The sequence below is a fragment of the Stenella coeruleoalba genome (genome assembly GCF_951394435.1).
Source record: "Stenella coeruleoalba genome assembly, chromosome: 7".
Taxonomy (NCBI): domain Eukaryota; kingdom Metazoa; phylum Chordata; class Mammalia; order Artiodactyla; family Delphinidae; genus Stenella; species Stenella coeruleoalba.
The window spans coordinates 60,497,319-60,513,342 of NC_137153.1; the positions used below are offsets into that span (position 1 = coordinate 60,497,319).

The window sequence follows — 16,024 nt, forward strand, 5'->3', positions numbered from 1 at the left end:
GTTATTGTAGGTCTTTTCCTTCTGTTGTGTTTCCTGCCTAGAGAAGTTCGTTTAGCATTTGTTATAAAGCTGGTTTGGTGGTGCTGAATTCTCTTAGCTTTTGCTTGTCTGTAAGGGTTTTAATTTCTCCATCAAATCTGAATGAGATCCTTGCTGGGTAGAGTATTTTTGATTGTTTGAGTAATATGTTTCTCGGCGTGTTTCTCCTTGGATTTATCCTGTATGGGACTCTCTTTGCTTCCTGGACTTGAATGACTATTTCCTTTCCCATGTTAGGGAAGTTTTCAACTATAATGTCTTCAAATATTTTCTCAGTCCCTTTCTTTTTCTCTTCTTCTGGGACCCTTATAATTCAAATGTTGGTGCATTTAATGTTGTCCCAGAGGTCTCTGAGACTGTCCTCAATTCTTTTCATTCTTTTTCTTTATTCTGCTCTTCAGTAGTTATTTACACTCTTTTTTCTTCCAGGTCACTTATCCATTCTTCTGCCTCAGTTATTCTGCTATTGACTCCTAGATAATTTTTCATTTCATTTACTGTGTTATTCATCATTGTTTGCTTGTACTTTAGTTCTTCTAGGTCCTAGTTAAATGTTTCTTGTGTTTTCTCCATTCTATTTCAAAGATTTTGGATCATCTTTACTATCATTACTCTGAATTGTTTTTCAGGTAGACTGCCTCTTTTCTCTTCGTTTGTTCTTGTGGGTTCCTACCTTGCTCCTTCATCTGCTGCATATTTCTCTGTCTTCTCATTTTGCTTAACTTACTGTGTTTGGGGTCTCCTTTTCACAGGCTGCAAGTTCATAGTTCCTGTTTATTTTTGGTGTCTGCCCCCAGTGGATGAGGTTCATTCAGTGGCTTGTGTAGGCTTCCGAATGGAGAGGACTGGTGCCTGTGTTCTGGTGGGTGGGGCTGGATCTTGTCTTTCTGGTGGGCAGGGCTGCATCCGCTGGTGTGTTTTGGGGTGTCTGTGACCTTATGATTTTAGGCAGCCTCTCTGCTAACGTGTGGGGTGTGTTCCTGGCGTCCAGCAGTGGAGCTTGCTGGCCGTTGGGTGGAGGTGAGTCTTAGCATTGAGACAGAGATGTCTGGGAGAAGTCTCGCTGATTGATATTACAAGGGGCCAGGAGGTCTCTGGTGGTCCAATGTCCTGAACTCGCCTGTCCCACCTCAGAGGCTCAGGCCTGACACTAGGCTGGAGCACCAAGACCCTGTCAGCCACACGGCTCAGAAGAAAAGGGAGAAAAAAGAAAGAAAAAACAAATTAGAAAAAGAAATAAAATAAAATAATTATTAAAATAAAAAAGTTTAAAAGTAGTAAAAAAAAAAGAATAGAGCAACCAAACCAATAAACAAATCCACCAGTGATAGCAAGCGCTAATAACTATACTAAGATAAACATAAAACTAGAAACAAACTAAATGCAGAAAGCAAGCCCCAAGTCTGCAGTTGCTCCCGAAGTCCACCCCTCAATTTTGGGATGATTCGTTGTCTATTCAGGTATTCCACAGATGCAGGTACTTGAAGTTGATTTTGGAGATTTAATCCTCTGCTTCTGAGGCTGCACGGGGAAATTTCCCTTTCTCTTCTTTGTTTGCACAGCTCCTGGGGATCAGCTTTGGATTTGGCCCCACCTCTGCATGTAGATTGCCCTCTGGTGTCTGTTCTTCTCCCAGACAGGAAAGGGTTAAAGGAGCGGCTGATTAAGGGGCCCTGGCTCACTCATGCTGCGGGGAGGGAGCAGTACCGTAGTTATAATTGGAATGCCCGGTGAGCCTGCGGCTGCAGAGGCAGGCGTGACGTTGCACCAGCCAGAGGCACGCTGTTAGTTCTCCAGGGAGGTTGTCCCTGGATCACGGGACCCTGGCAGTGGCGGGCTGCAAAGGCGGAGGTGTGGATAGTGACATGTGCTTGCACACAGGCTTCTTGGTGGCGGCAGCAGCAGCCTTAGCATTTCATGCGGGTCTCTGGTGTCAGTGCTGATAGTCACAGCTTGGGCCCGTCTCTGAAGCTTCTTTAGGTGGTGCTGTTTTCTGTGTGCAGACAGGGAAGGAATCCCCTCTCCGAAACAATGGTCTCTTGCCTCTTCGGCAGGTCCAGACTTTTCCCAGACTCCCTCCTGGCTAGCTGTGGTGCACTAGCCCCCTTCAGGCTGTGTTCACGCAGCCAACCCCAGTCCTCTCCCTGGGGTCCGACCTCCGAAGCCCGAGCCTCAGTTCCCAGCCCCCGCCCGCCCCGGCAGGTGAGCAGACAAGCCTCTCGGGCTGGTGAGTGCTGGTAGGCACCGATCCTCTGTGCGGGAATCTCTCCGCTTTGCCCTCCGCACCCGTGTTGCTGTGCTCTCCTCTGCGGCTCCGAAGCTTTCCCCTTCCACCACCCGCAGTCTCCACCTGTGAAGGGGCTTCCTAGTGTGGGAACCTTTCCTCCTTCACACCTCCCTCCCACTGGTGCAGGTCCCGTCCCTATTCTTTTGTCTCTGTGTTTTCTTTTTTCTTTTGCCCTACCCGGGTACGTGGGGATTTTCTTGCCTTTTGGGAGGTCTGAGGTCTTCTGCCAGCGTTCAGTAGGTGTTCTGTAGGCGTTGTTCCACGTGTAGATGTATTTCTGATGTATTTATGGGGAGGAAGGTGATCTCCATGTCTTACTCCTCTGCCATCTTGAAGGTTCTCTCTAAAATTTTAATTTATTCTCATAGGTGATTGTTTGATGTCTGTTTAAGATATTTTGATCTTCTATATTTAACTTGACCTGACTAAGGTTATCTTCCATAAGTAATTTGTTTTTACGTTAGTATAGCAATCAAAGTGATGTCAAATAAGCGTTATTTAGGGTCAGGTAAATAAACACTAACCTGGCCTAGCGTGTTGGCCAGAGTGGGAGTTCTGTGAGTGTAGTATGTGTTTAGAGTGTTAAAGCATGAAGAGTCCTTACTTCTAATTGACTTTTACCCCTAAAATAATTCTTATGCATTAGATTCTACTTTTTAAATGTCCATGTTTCCCAGGATTCCAACCTCAGTTTTCTTCTCTTGTTAATCTCTACCTTCTCCCTGATTAATCTCTTTTATCTTCAGCAACACCTTGAGGCCAGTGATTCCCTGAGTTTACATCTCTAAGTTCTTTTCTCCTTAGATTCACATATGTAGTCAATTCATTCGTTTCAGCAAATATTTACTGAGTGCCTACTTTGGGCCAGCCACTGTTTCTAGGGCTGGTGACAGCCCACTGAGAAAAAGGAACCAACAACAATTTAAAAAAAAACAAAAAAACCCCCAACAACGTTCCTGCTCTCACGGAACTTAAGTTCTATTATTTCCTATTTTCTATAGATATTTCAAGCTCAGTATGTCCAGTATGCATTTCTGCCCTGTTCCTCTAAATGACATTTTTCTTTCTTTAAGCTAATGATGCTGCATTATTTCTAGTTTCCCAGGTTAGAAACATTGAGAGTCAACCTTTGTTGCTGTCACTCGCTCATTATGCCTGCCCCCAACACATGTCTAGTGGTCATTGATCATTTTAGTTCTCTCTAATGAGTGTATTTGTGTCAATTCTTTTTGTTTTTTCTTGCCACTGCATGAATCTTGGCTCACATTATTTCCTGACTGGGCTGTTTTAACAGCCTAACATCTGGCTATACTATTATTCTTTTTTTAAGAATTAAAAATATATATATATATATATATATTTTTGTCTGCACCGGGTTTTAGTTGCAGCATGCGGACTTCTTAGTTGTAACATGTGGGATCTAGTTCCCTGGCCAGGGATTGAACCTGGGCCCCGTGCACTGGGAGTTTGGAGTCTTACCCACTGGACCACCAGGGGCGTCCCATTAGTTCTTTGTATTTTTGGTGAATTATTTAGCCTATTGCCAGAATTGCTTTTCTGGAAAAGAGATTTTAGTAACCCCCCTCTTCCCTGCCACTCCTGCCCCATGTATCTAAAATGCACTGCTATCTCCCTGCAGGGCATAGTCCTAGGGAGCTATGCTTGGGACAGTGCTTTCTTCTCTTCTGTCTAGTGTGGTAGCCCTGTAGTTTAGAACCATTGTCATTAAGTTCTCTGGTTTCATTGCCTTAGCAGATGTCCTTGCGTTAGTAAGAGATGCCATTCCCTCTCCTGGCTGTCCCTCCTATTCTCCTAAGTTGCATGTGTTTCAGGACAGTTCACCTGTCACATCTCCAATTTTTTTCTGACTTGTTCTGACAGCATTGGATTCCTTTGTACTCTCCCAGAATTTAGCACATCTTGTTGCAGTGTCATTACTTACTGTTTTCTACTACATTGGGAGCTCAGAAGCTGGGTACCTCTCTTTATTTTGTTTTGCCATATGCTTCAGTGATAGAGGCAGATAGTACAGATTTGGGGGGCTTAAAGCTTATAGAATTTAGGGTGGCTTTCTTAAATTAAAGCAGAATTATAAATACAAAATTAGATGTGAAAGTGCATATTTATTTGTATGAGAATGGAAGTGCCCCATGCAAGTATCTTCATACTAACTCTGCCTGTGCCTTATGCCTAGGGAAATGGAAGCACTTATTTAAAACTTGCTAACATAGTGCTGTGTATATGTAATATTTTTTGCTGTTCATTTTCTTAAAATTAGGGATAAGAAACAGTATCAGCCATTCTGATGCTGATACTGTTGTTAAAATAATGCCTAATGCTTCTATATCGCTTCCCATTTTCTAAGCACTTTCACATACTTTTATTTCATGGGATTCTGACAGCTGAGTCACAAAGACAGTAACTCAGATGTACTGAGTTTTACTGTGTTTGCTAGTTTGCGGGTGAGAGAAGATAGAGATGAGCTCGAGGTTTTCCTTTGAGATCCGATTTCACTTTGGCAGGGGAAATGATTCCCTTCTTCTGGGCATCTGTGACCTTAGTAGCCCCCGCTGCCTCTTGGCCTTGTGAGTGCTAAGGAATTTTCTCAGGGTTTTCTCAATCGCTTTGCTGCCCTCCAGCTTTCTGTCTCTTTTCCCTTTCAGCTTCCTCACCTCATTATTTCTTTCCTCCCATTTGTTTATCTGTGTCCTGCCAGAAACCAAACCTATTCCCTCTCCCTCTGTCTTCTCTGGTTGATAACTTAATACTTCTAAGTGTCAGTTCTTTGACTAAGCTGAATTTTGGATTACAGTTTCTTTGGGTTCATTTCTACTTCTTTGAAGTACTTTAGAGGGGGATCCTAAATAGTACAAAAAGTACGGATAGTTTTCAGCAGTGGGAAAGCTAGCCTAAAGCCATGTGCTTTGTTACTGCATAGGTAAGACATGGTTCAGTTTGCAAGTCCCAGTTCAGAAATGATCAATTTTCACTCATGTTAAGGAGTTACATAGCAAATTGGAAACAGCAGACACTAGAAGACAAAAATAATAAATAGCAGCAGCTTTTATATGCGTGTTACTTCCAGGCACTTTGCATATGTTATTGTTAACGTCACTTTACAGCAGCAGCTCTGAGAAGTTAAGTGACTTGCCCAGGCTCTCACAGCTAGTAAAATGGTAGAGTGTTTTTTCAAGAGAGCTTTATAAAACAGCTTGGGAACTCTGAAAGCTCTGCCTGAGGCTACTTCATCTGAAGGTAAATAGCTATTTTCTTTCCGGTAGTAGTATTATTAGAGCACAGAGCTATGATTTGGTAGAAAGGACTTGGCTTTGATGAATGGGATTGGCTTTTAATGTTAACACTCTTACTTACAAGCTTCCTGAATGTAGGAGAAAACACTTTCATCTTTCTGAGCCTCAGGTTTCTTACTTGAAAATGGGTGTATGTTTGTGAAGCACATATGCTCTGTTTAAGAAGACGGATATATGAAAGCCATTTCATAAGTGGTTTCATTGCAGACAGTAAAAATAATGCTGGTTCATTGTCTAAAAAACTCACTTTTGGACTATTTATTCTCTGGAAGAGTTATTATTATAGTAGATGTAATAGCAACCAATTCTTACATGCAGTTTTTTTTTAAATTAATTAATTAATTTATTTATTTTTGGCTGTGTTGGGTCTTCGTTTCTGTGTGAGGGCTTTCTCCAGTTGCGGCGAGCGGGGGCCACTCTTCATCGCAGTGTATGGGCCTCGCACTTTTGCGGCCTCTCCCGTTGCGGAGCACAGGCTCCAGACGCGCAGGCTCAGTAGTTGTGGCTCACGGGCTTAGTTGCTCCGTGGCATGTGGGATCTTCCCGGACCAGGGCACGAACCCGTGTCCCCTGCATTGGCAGGCAGATTCCCAACCACTGCACCACCAGGGAAGCCCTCTTATATGCAGTTTTATTATTCGTTGTCATTGAATAGCATGTTTTAAAAGTCTTAAATGACAAATTAATGCTTTAGTTTGTGGATTACAACCAAGCCTACATTTTAGATACTCTAGTGGTGAATATATATTTGGAAACCTTTGGTTCTTTGTGGTTTTTTTTGGTTTTTTTTTTTGCGGTACACGGGCCTCCCACCGCTGCGGCCTCTCCCGTGGCGGAGCACAGGCTCCGGACGCGCAGGCTCCGGATGCGCAGGCTCAGCAGCCATGGCCCACGGGCCCAACCGCCCCGCGGCACGTGGGATCCTCCTGGACCGGGGCACGAACCTGCGTCCCCTGCATCGGCAGGTGGACTCTCAACCACTGTGCCACCAGGGAAGCCCAAACCTTTGGTTCTTGAAGGGAGTATTTGGTGGTGAATTTGTACCTGAAGAATGAAGTTGCTTTTTTTTTTAAAATCAGCAAAATAACATGGAAAATTAAACATTTTATTGTTGAGGGAATTGAGTTAGCATAGACACCCATTCTGATGGAGTAAGATTTTTAAGTTTATTACTTTCTCCCTTCTTCTCTGCCCCCAAATCCTCTTGTAGCTAAATTAAGATTATTTTTGGCTGAAACTTTCAGATAATTGTTGATGTTTTATTACCTAGACTTTTCAGTACCCTCACGTAATAATGGATATAGAAATACAATTCCTTAATAAAAGATGTGAGTTACGTGACATTGGGGAAGTTAGTAGTTTCTTTGACCTTCTACTTCCATATCTGTAAAATGTGTTAGCAAGTTGTTTTGGAAAGAGTAAAAGCTCAAAATTTTCTGATGTCTTCAAATAAGATATTTGAAATCATTAAGCGTTAGTAATTGCAAAAAATGCTTTGATTCCTTCTGCCAGCTAAACTTAAGGGTTCTAAATTTCTTCATGAAAATTATTACAGAGAATGGACTCAGAGCAAGAGAGCATGATCTTTCACAAACAGTTCTCGTATATGCCTGCTTCTCCTCTGTGCAAAGAGTTGGAACTAAACCAACAGGGGATGCAGACCTCTATAGTCACCACAGGCATAGTCCAGGAGAGGAAAACAGCTATGTTAAATATCACTACAGTATGTTGTTTTCTTCCCAGAGGATTTCCTATTAGAAATTTGAGGCTGCCCTTTTCTGAGTAAAGTTTGTAAACTTTATCTTTGTTCCCATCCAAATTCAGCAAAGGGAAATCAGGAAAGCCACAAACTGAATTTAGGAGACACTGATTGATGTGGAAAGATAAAAATATCTAATTATGTATAGTACTTAGAGCTCAATGATAGCTAAGTAGGCCATGTGATAGACGATGCTTCGTCATTTTTATAGAAAAGATTCCAGAACAGGAGAAGCAATTTGGAAATGGTGGAAGGAGAGTTATTTTAAAAGTTATGGGGAAAAGCCCTAGAAATAATCTTTGGTAAAGAGCATGGATTAATTGGGTGGGGAGGTGAGTTGAAGCAGCGTGGTTGTAATATTCTTGTCACCTCCCATCTCTGAGTTCCACAGTTTTATCTGTATTGGAAAGGTTGTCTCTCTGCACTGTTCTTTAGGGCTTTACCCTAAGGAGTCATTGAGTCACAACTGACAAAGCCACGTATTGTTTTGTTCTGCACCAGTATCGTCATTGAGATCTCACAAACTCATCATCCTTGAGAGGGCAGCCAGGAATGACAGAGATCTGTTACCTCCTCCTGCAGTTGATCAGTCCTAACACAGAGCAGCTGCAGGCCATGTTTCAGGGTCCCATGGGGACGCTTTGAGTATTCATGCTTTTTCTAAGCACGAGGACACTGTTGGCCTGATCCACTGGAGAATTGCCTCATTCCAGGCAGGCAAAAGGGCAGGAGGCAGAGCCATGAGGTAATTTCTCTGGAGAATTGGTTGCCAACTGTAGGAATAACACCTGAGAATTCTGTGGCACAGAGGTAATCCTCCTGCACATTTTTGGTTTCCCCCAAGACAATTATGTGGCTGGAGTGAGCGCTTTATGTGCGACTAGCTGCCTCTGGAGTCTGATGTCTGCCCGATGTTGCTCGCCTGCAGGGCAGGCTTTGGAGGAATCCCCCTGCCTGTTTGTGTCCAACAAACGTGCACAGCCTGTTGCATCTTGGCTCGTAGCGCTGAAAATGTGGTAGCAAAGAGGGGCAAACTGCTCAACAATGTAAATTCCTCTGAGTTTGGCTAGGGAGAGAACAGAGAGGCTAAAGCTTCATTCTCAGAAGCATCTAAATCTTTTTTCTGAGTCACCATATTTGGTGTGAGTTGATTTGGGGAGAGGGTCCCTGTCCTGTAGGAATGTACTAAGAGAGAACATTACGGATGGAAAATATGTAAAAATGGGTGACCAGAGAGAAAGTATTGGAACCTCCAGTTCTCTAGGAGAGAGAGAGAGACAGAGAAAGAGAGAGAGCGCGTGCGAGCAAGAGAGAAAATTGTGTGTGTGTGTGTGTGTGTGTGTTTGGTTGTTCTTTTAAAAAAATATGGATGATGGTGGAGGAGGAAGGAAATAAATATAATACAATGGAATATAAATGGAATTGGTTTGTCTAGTATATTAAAAAAAAAGTTCAGCCTTTCAAATAGTCAGTTGAGTAATATATAGCAGCCTGACACACCACCGGTTTGTTGTAGAACCAAACCTCAGCGAACTTGAGCTTGTCTGTGACCTGCATGTTTTTTGAGGCTCCTTTCAACCATAAAATTGATTTCATCTTTAGGTGTGAGCAGTTAATAAGGGAATTTGACTCAAAAGAATCACAAAATGTAAGTGTGTAATTCTGGAAGTGGATGTTAATCTGGTGAAATGTCCTTTTAAAGTTAGTATCTTTGTGCTTTTAGGGAATCTTCAGTTAAGGATAGAACATGTTATACTATTTGAAAGGACAGTTAGCCCTTCACCTCAATCCAACAATCTTAAAAATAAAAGGAGGTAGCTTTCAAAACGAAAATATAGCCAACGACCATGTTTGTTAGTATAAACACATTGTTGTGTAAGTGTATCTAGAAGTAATAAAATATCCTAATATCTAAATTATATATATTTTCCTTTTCAATAGGTTTTTTTTCTCCCTATTAGGAAATTCCTAGGAAAAGGAATAAGTTGACATTATTTTCACCAAAATTTGTTTAGCGTATGTGGATTTAGTCAAAGTAATGATTGTAATTTATATATGTCCACATAATTGTGGATTAATATGCCACTTGCCCGTATTATAATATTGGCTTAGATATATTATATGACTGTTCATAATATTGAATCATCATTTGCATATGCATGAAAGATAAGTTTTCTTTCAACTGAAACAGATTTATATTTTTGTACTCTCTTGGGTTCACCCATCAATTTCCAAAGGTGGGGATTTTGGTTTGCACTGTTTATATGTTCAAAACTAGAACAGCAGTAGTCATTCATCACTTCTTGCCTGCTGCTAGCTCTGTCACATGGAATTGGCTAATCCAGGGCCGTAAGATCTGCTTCTAAGGCTGTTATCTAAAAGGGCTTGGTAAAACTAGAAGCAGAGTAGCCATCAGAAAATTAGAATAAAGCTTTGTTTTTAATGGTGAAAATGAAAATTCCTTATAAGATACTAATTTTTAGAAAAGTCTTTTCATAATATTTTCTTTCATTTTGTTGGAGTATAAGTAATCTAGCCTGAAGAAATTATCTTTCTGGTAGCATTTACCAATGGTAAAAAATTTTTTCCAAGTAATTTAGTAGTTTGAAATGAAATCTTTTTTTGTTGAGGAAGGGTGCTAGGAAGAATTTGAGAAATATTGTGAATAAAGAAGGAAATAACCAGCTCTAGTCCTATCCTCCAAAATTAGGTATTAACATTTTCATATGTTTACTGACATTCTCTTATTTTTCTAATTGTTATTATGAAAAACTTAAAATGTACATTTTACACTGTGTATATTACAGTGAATCCTCATGTATCCATCACTCAGTTTTAACAACCACAGGTTCATGGCCAGTCTTATTTCTTCTGTCCTCTTTCATTTTTTGGAAGCAAATCGCAGACATTTCACCATTTTATCCATAAATATTTCAACCCAATTACTTTTTACATATATAAGTTTAAACATTCTAAAAGTATAGTTTCCTTAAAAAAAAATAGAGAAAGCTAAAGTCCCCTTTTGACTTCTCTCTGATCTAAAGCTACTACTTCCATCTGTCCACCCCTAAAAGTAATCATAACTGTAATTTTAAAATATCTTTTTAATTCATTGTTGAAATGATGAAAGCACATATATATCTATTTATATGTAGCATATATTATTATTTTATATTCTGTAAAAATTATAGATTAAGTGACATCAAACTGTATTCTGCAACTTTCATTTTCATTTTTGAGATATAGATTGTGAGTCTGTTCTTTAGTAAATGAGTCTAACCCATTTATATTTGTTGGGAATATGGATATCTGAATTTATTTCAGTCCTCTTGTGTTTTTTGTTTACTATGCTTTTATCTTTTTTCTTTTCTTCTCTGTTCCCAGCCTCTTTTAGATTGCTTAGTATTCTTTGTTTCATCTTTTTTCCTCCTGGTTTATAAACTATAGATTCCATTTCTGTTTTTTAAGTGTTACTTTTAATTTTTAACATGCATATTTGGCTTATTTTTCTAGTGGAGGTTGAAGTGAAAGTATTTCTATTCTTCTTTAACTGGAATATTTTAGCCAGAAATATTTGCATTATTTGTAAATGTTTTCCGCAGTTACTGTGGTTTCATTTATAGAATGAAACCTTGTCAGTCGGATCTCACATTCCTTTTTCAACAATGGATTTATGATTTGTTTGATTGAAACCTGATGGCTTTTCTCAGGCTCTGATCAAAACTGAATATAGTATTTTATTCACCCACCATAGTAGCAGTTCCTTATGCTTTGTTTTTCCGATGTAACTATCTCCCCTGTAAAATCTTAATTATCTCAGTGGTCCTATTAAAGTTATCTTTGCTCGTAAGCTCCCTCAAATCTTTATTGGAAGTAGAGAATCCACATGAATTAGTTAAAGGAGGAAGCGTACTTCTTAAGCAGGATATTGGTTTGTTTGGGATGTGATAGTATGATGCTATTCCAAAGCAGCCTGTAATAGTTAGGTGTGTTTGAATGGAACAAACAGAGACTCATACTAATTACCTCTGGCAAAATGGAGTGCATGGTAAGAATGGATGTCAGTGACCGTGCATCTTAGGGACCAATTACTCTGTTTCCCTCTCACTGGCTGTGTTGGGTCTCCCAAAGAATACCTGCCTCTCTCCTAATGTCAGCTGTGTTCTTCTGTCTTTACCCATGTCTCTGTTTTGGTCTCTTTTAACTCAGGCTGGCATGTGCCCCATCTTAGCCTCTTCATTCTTTACTCACGCCCCTTGTATCTTTTCCACTGTACCTCCACTGCTAATTGGTTTAGTCTTTCTAGTTCCCAAGAGAGAGACTGTAGCCCAATTCTGCCTTTTAGGTCAGCACTTAGATTGTCTTCCCTTGGGTGAGGGGCCCACCCCTTGTTCCCCTTGTTATGGTTGAAGGAAAGGGGCATATCATAGTGTGTAATGGCATATTCCTTGGAGCAGGGGCTGTGGGAAGATTCAAATCTGTATTAGCTCAGGCTGCTGTAAATAATGCCATAGACTGGGTGGCCTAACTGAAATTTATTTCCCCACTGTTCTGAAGGCTGAAGTCCAACCTCAAGGTCTGGCAGGGTTTGGTTTCTGGTGAGAGCTCTCTTTCTGGTTTGTGGATGGCCACCTTCTCACTGTTTCCTTCCGAAGAAAAAACATGGCTTTTCTTTGGTGCTTGCATGTGGTGAGGGGGAAGGAGGGTAAGAGTGGGGGAAGGAGGGAGAGACGGAGATAGATATCTTTCTCTTCTTACAAGGCCATCAGTCCTCTTGGTTTAGGACCCCACTCTAATGATCCCATATAACCTTAATTACTTCCTAAAAGTGCTCTCTCCAAATACAGTCGCACTGAGGGTTTCAGCTTCAGCATATGAATTTTGGAGGCATACAGTTCAGTCCATCACAGTGTTATGAGGTACTGTATAACCCAGCCTTTTAAACTCTTGATCACTATAGTGCTTTATTTCTAGAACAGTCATACCACTGACCTGCTATTTTTTTTTTTTATTCTCTATTCAGTGGTTAGTAACTCAAGCAGGAAAGCTGGGATTCATCCTAGACTCATCTGCCTTACCTCCACTTTACCAGGTCCTGTTGCTTACAGCTCTTAATTCCTCAAATCTGTCTCCCATTTTCATTTATTTTTCACCTTCATCTCTATTTTTGAAAATGCCTCTTACCTGACCTTCTTGTGTCCAGTCTTTTTTTCCCCTTTTATAGGTGTTCCACACTATGACCAGAGTTATCTTTCTAAAACAAAGTTTGATTGTGTCACTCACTGTACCGAAACAAGCTTCAGTATTAAATATCTAAACTCTTCAAGAATGGCATGCAGGGCCCTCAGTGATTTAGCCTGTACCCACATCTCTAGCCTCATCACCTCTGTCTTTCCGTCTCCTTCAGGCCTGGTCCAGGCATAAGTAACTATTTGCAGTGCTCATTAAAGGTGCTAGGTACTCTTGCCTCTATGTTGGGAGCTCTTCTATCACCCGTTCTGCCCTAACTCCCACCTGTTCTTTAGAATTCTCTGCAGGGGTCTCTGCCTCCAGGAAGCTTTCCCTTTCTCTTCAGTTTGGGTTTGATGGCCTCCCTCTCTTGTCTTATGTTTTAAGTGTCTGTTTACTTGTTTTTTCTTCCATTCACTTGGCCCCTGAGTTCCCAGACTGTGTCCCCATTCCTCTAATTCTCTCACCTAACAACATGCTCATCATGTAGGAGCCCCATGAGTTGCTGAATCAGTAAACAACAGAATCTGAGTTCTTTTCTAACCCTGTGGCCCCCTCAGCATATTCATTTTGGATAGGTAATTTATCTTTCCATTTTATAAAGGAAGGACAAGACCATCAATCAGTATTTGCCTTATGCTGTAAAAGCAAGGTTCCTTGAAACTTGATTTTCTTCGATTTGGGGGAGCAAAAAAGAATTAATAAATTCTACTGAAGAATTCGGGGAGATTCATAAATGTCAACTTGAAAGCAAGGTTTTGTTCACAAATGCTTTTTTGATCAATCCTGTAAGAATGAGGGAGAAGTTCTAAAGAACAGATGCTAAGAAGAGCTGACTGTTTTCTGTTGGATGATCGCATGATGTTGGTGGGTAGTTGGATGTTTCTGTGCTCTTGCAATAGTTCAGTAACAGTAGTTCAGTAACGTTACCCTAGAATATGAATTATGACTGCAAGTGTAAGTTTTGCTGTCGTGGCCAATTGACTTTATGACAAACTACCTGCAAATGACTACAGCCTTGTACTTGTTTGCTAACTTCAGGTAGTGCTGAGGCAGCTAAGAATGAGACAAATGCTAAATTTAAATGCATTAATAGACGCTAAGTGATTTTGACAAGCCACAAACCATTGCAGCAAGCTCTTTTAATGGTGTACTCCTTTTACAGTCAGAATTGTTTAAGATAACTAGAAAATTGTATGCATTTGGGGCAGTTTCTCTTAGTAGAGTTATTTTTAGCCTAAGACATATTTTCACTTGTTAGTTGCCATATAATCTGTGTTGGGCAGAATGATTTGTTTTATGTTTCAGGCACTGATTCTCTACTACACAAAAGCTGTGCCTACATATACCAGTACAACTTGTTGAAAAGTAAAATGATTTGTTAATTAATCACTTTCTGTTTCTAAAAGAAACGAAAGAAGCTGTCTGATTTTTGTCCCCGACTGAAACTAGTGTTATCAGCCAGTTGCTGGAGAATCATATGGTCACAGCTAAAATGGTTAGAGATTTATAAAGGATTTGGCAACTCTGTCATTATATTAAAGTTCTGCAGGAAGCATAAAGTCCTTAAATTAAAAATGATTTTTAAAATTTGCTTTTTTTCTAAGACAATATGTACATGAGTAGGCTTGCCGATTAAATAATGGATGCCTGGCTAAATTTGAATTTCAGATAATCAACAATTTAGTGTTTAGCATGACTGTATCCTAAGTATTACATGGGATATACTTATACTAAAAATTTATTCATTTATCTGAATTTCAGATTAAATTAGGTATCCTGTATTTTTAATTTGCAAAATCTGGCCACCTTATATTGACACAAAATTTTTCAAACTCAGAAGAAGTGCAGGTCAGAATAAGTTTCTCCTAATGTCCTTCAGCTCTCTACATCCCACCATTAGTGCCTTTGGAAAGCTTGTAGGAATAGTCTGTGCTTTCATAAACATGCACATATTAATTTGACTTATACAAATCTTTTCCCTCCTCTTCTTTTATACAAATACTAGCAGTGTTATACATTGCCCTGCACATTCTTTGTTCCTATAACAATATGGAAAATAAGGGATAGTGTGATTGAGTAAGTGGGGGCTTTGAATCAAGCAGAGTTGGATTCAAAGCTAAGATTTCTGGCTTACTAGCTCTGTGACCCTGAGTAAGACCTCAGCCTCTTCCTTTCCTCTGTTGTCTTATCTGGAAAATGGAGAGAATAATGTGACAGGCAGTGGAGGATATTATGGAGAGCAAGATGGTTGGGGCCCCAGCTCCCATGATGTAATGTATGGAAACAGCACTTGCCTAGCACTACAGTGCTTCATAGGCACTGAATTCATTGATCCATTATGGGTATGTCCTGTAGTTCTGAGTGCTATGGCTACTGAAATAGGCTCAGTTGTAGCTAAATAGTGATATGGCTACAAGCAGAGTATGTAAACAGTAGCTAGAGGGGCTACTGTAGAGAAGCTAGTATTTCCTATACTATTTGAATATTCTTATTCTCATTGTGTTGAGGGATTTAGTACTTTGACATATCATAGCCATATTTTTAAAGGTACTTTGAATATTAATATAAAGAGGCTTATTTTTTCTTGGGGATTTTTCTTAAAATCTTGAATTTCAAAAATGATTTGTTTACACATATATGGACATTACATAAATGGGGAATATTACTGATCTTTCTTTGATGTACCTACGCATAGTTTCTAAAATCCTAAACTCTGACTTGTTCATACCTTTGTGTGGATTGTGGGCTATGTTAAATAGTCTGAACCAGTCCCTTTCAGACTTCATTCACTTCGGGCTGCCATTTCTTTTTTTAGTTTCTCCTGTGTAGAGCAAGGTCTACACAATGTTGAACTTGGCTGGATAGAGGAAAGAGAATGGTAAGGTGAGTCTTCTTCTTATCAAGGGGGGCAGTATATCGTAGAAGCTAAATTAATTGACTCTGGAAACAAACTGCCTGGGTTCAAATCTTAGGTTCATCACTTACCAGTGAGGCAAGTTACTTAATGTTTCTGTGCCTCAGTTTCCATATTTGTACAGTGAGTAGATTGTATAAGGATTAAAGGACTTAATTTGATAACATGGTTTGAACAGTTCCCAGATCTGAATGTAATAGGTGCTGGGTGGTTGCCGTTATGCCGTTATTACCACTGCTTCTGCCCCAGCATTCGTGTCCGTCTCTTTGTTATTGTACCCACATCTTATTTCGCGGCTTTACTGCTCCTCTGATTCATCACTGCTGGCATGAATTGCCTAGAAAAACCCAGAGAACTTGGCATTCTTCTGAAATGTATTGAGCCTTCTTTATGTCTTATCCATTGGCCATGACCCACGGTTATCATCCAGGTACCGTTCTATTTTCATACAATGTTGAAATGGGTAAAGAGGGAAGGGTGTT

At 40.1% G+C, this 16,024-nt stretch overlaps 1 protein-coding gene across 3 annotated transcripts in view; it reads left to right on the forward strand.

Moving 5' to 3' along the window:
• The window catches only part of MPDZ (multiple PDZ domain crumbs cell polarity complex component), a 779,300-nt gene that overhangs the window by 501,075 nt on the left and 262,201 nt on the right, over positions 1-16,024 (forward strand). For all 3 annotated transcript variants that reach the window (XM_079926367.1, XM_079926366.1, XM_079926365.1), the window contains exon 9: positions 15,444-15,511. The gene's annotated coding sequence lies outside the window, so the exon portion shown is untranslated. The remainder of the gene's footprint in view (positions 1-15,443; positions 15,512-16,024) is intronic.